Raw genomic sequence first — 2950 nt, 5'->3', positions numbered from 1 at the left:
CTACACCAAAAGCCAGAGTAATCATCACAAAAATGACTAGCTAAAAAATTGAAAATCCTGCATTCAAAGTCCGCCTAAGTATTCATTTTGCTAACCTTGTTGTCTCTTCCTTCTACTGCTCCATAGGCCTGCTACCACCGCTAATATGAAGATGATAATCCCAGCACTTGACGCTATAGAGGCAATCATGATTGTGTGGTTTTTACTTTTCGAAGGAACCTGTTCGGATACAGTTGGTTCTTTGGCTGGTGTTTCTGCTTGTGTTTCAGCTGGTAAACTGACATAAAGAAGCTTGATGGTTAGTCTTTCTTACTAACCTGCATTTGTATCATGGAAGATTTCTACGTGTAAGTTGTAAGTACTACTAATTCTACTGTTCTACATAATATAGACCCACACTGTAACCAGAGAACTCCCAGAAAACTACTAATAACCCCTTGCACTTTCACATTGTTGTCTCATCACTACCACATTCGTCAAAAACATCATATTGGCTCTCGACTTCTTGCCCAACGTTTCGACATGTTATAATACGAAGAATCGACTAATCTCTCAGCGCTCCAACTATACATTTCAGCTTCTAACCACTTTAACAACACTCTGAAATCGAACTCGGGTTGACCGCTAAGTAACTTGCAGTGGTTCAACAACGACAAATTTGACAATATATTATGAACTAGCTAGGTACCTGATAGGGCAGAAAACAACGCTGTAGTTAGCTGTCGCACAGCTGTACGTAAACGTAGTCTGGTTGGCATAAGGCGTCAAATCAAACGCATACGTGTACGCCTTTGGGCATCTTTGTTTGAAATAATCGGTATATACGGTCCCAGAACACGAGGCGGGTGTACTATACTCCCCGGTACAACAAAACCGCGAATTATTGAACGCCGTGCACGGCGTCATGCACGCCACGGTCCCTTGGCTCCCCTCACGCGCCACCCTCAGCTCCTTGGGACAATCGCCGTTCAAGTCGGCCGAGCATCCAGAAGAGATGCAGTGGTTGCTGCCTGCTCCGCGAGGCTCCACCACCATCGGGAGGTTGAACCCAGTGACCAGGCTGACGTCATAGTAGTCCACGCCGGAGCCGAAGTTGTTGAGTTCGAATTCAGCAAAAGTAGCAGGCGGGATGGCGCCATTTCCGTCGCACTCGACTTTTCCGGTGCCGCAGTCGGCGGTGAAACAGGAGAAGTTTCCGGTGGAGGATTCGTTGCAGAGTGTCCGTCCCCACACCTGACCTGTCCAGGATTTGGGGACGGAGAGGTTGAAGGACGCGCCGCTCCTGAGCGTGAAGCCGGTGGTGGACAGGTTTAGTGATGAGCCGGTGGAGCGAAGTCCGGGCCAGATTGTGTAGTTGCAGTTGTTCACAATCTCGAAAGATGTCGACTCTGTTTCTGAAGAAACCAAGAAGTAAATACCAGTTTGTTCGATCAGTAAGAAACAGAGATGGAGGAGATGAGGGTGGATTCATTACCTGAGAAGAAAGCAGAAAGGGTGATCATGATCGTGAGTAGAAGAGGACTCCCACCCATTATAGAAATGAAGGTGAAGAATCCAGTTAGTCATTCGAGTTTGAAGTTAGAACTGAGAAGAAGAAGACAAAGGTGAACAATAGATGATTGAAGACCAACTGAGAATTCCAACATTGCTGCTCTTGTGCGACTTGTATAGTCGAATTCACCCATTCTTTCTCGTGGCTATAGATAATACTAGATGACATTTTTTATTTTTATTTATTTTTATATTATTTTTTCTCCCACTTTTTTTAATTTAGCAAATTACTATAAAGTTATTAACCAAATTTCAGTTTACAAATACATCTTTTACACAATATCTTACACATTTAAAGACAAATATTAACAAATTATGACAAACTAATACTCACATGCCATCTGTCACTACAATTTTACCAGAATACCCTTCATTACATATCAACTGCTACTATCGACTTGTAGCACAGTAGCACACTGCCGAGTAGCACAATAGCATATTGGGTGCTACTGCCAAGTAGCACAATAGCACACTACTGAGAAGCACAGTAGCACATAGCACATAGCACATTGGGTGCTACTGCCACGTAGCACAGTAGCACCCGATAAAAAGGAGTTATTGTAATTTTTTCAGGCAATTCTCTGAAATCAAACAAAGCTGCTACTGTCGACTCTAATGCTAGAGCGCTGCTACTACCAACTTTGATGCTAGCGCTACTACTGCCGAGCCGACTCTGATGATAACGTTGCTGCTACTGTACGTATCACTACTAATGAACTTTAAAACTACATCTACCACAACAAGTAATGGTTTAACTTGATAAGCAAACCTCATTCAAATAAACAGATCTCATTCATGTTCTCACAACAAACCTCATTCATATATGGCATCACCTACTAATCAACCAAAACCCAAACCATTCAACCTCATTTATATCACTGCTACTGAGTGAGACAAATGAGAGACGGTGACACCATGCATCTCATACCAACTGAAGATCAAATCCATGAACATCTCATATAAATTGAAGATCAAATCCATGCATCAAGGTTTGCTCCAACATATGCAATGCTTCAAATTCAAACCAAATCATGACAAGGTGCTAGGATATGAATATGACGACCAGATCACATCAGTTTGCATAACCAGATCTAAGAGCTTGACGTTGTATGAGATCCGACATCGGAGGACTGAAGTGATGCGATCTGGGCGTCGTAGTCGTCGAGCATCGTCGTGCGGCGTGCCTCTTTGACGAGCGTCAAAGGACAGAGGTGATGTGATCAAGCTTGGATAGGAGGAAGACGCGATTCTACTACTGTTGATTCTGACGTGGCGACCAACGAAGGAAGAGGACGGCGATGGTGTGGCGCGGATGAGGGGAACCGTCAATTGTTGCGGCGGCGACAGTGAGGCAGTGGAGGAGGAGGGGCAGCGATGATGGTGAGTACTGAGTAGAGAG

At 44.1% G+C, this 2950-nt stretch overlaps 1 protein-coding gene across 1 annotated transcript in view; it reads right to left on the bottom strand.

Moving 5' to 3' along the window:
• LOC101298654 (probable LRR receptor-like serine/threonine-protein kinase At1g51880-like) overlaps positions 1-2950 on the bottom strand; it is a 15532-nt gene that overhangs the window by 1398 nt on the left and 11184 nt on the right. The gene's annotated exons all lie outside the window — the stretch shown is intronic.

Source organism: Fragaria vesca, linkage group LG7 (genome assembly GCF_000184155.1).
Source record: "Fragaria vesca subsp. vesca linkage group LG7, FraVesHawaii_1.0, whole genome shotgun sequence".
Classification (NCBI taxonomy): domain Eukaryota; kingdom Viridiplantae; phylum Streptophyta; class Magnoliopsida; order Rosales; family Rosaceae; genus Fragaria; species Fragaria vesca.
This window is presented reverse-complemented; position numbering and strand designations above follow the sequence as displayed.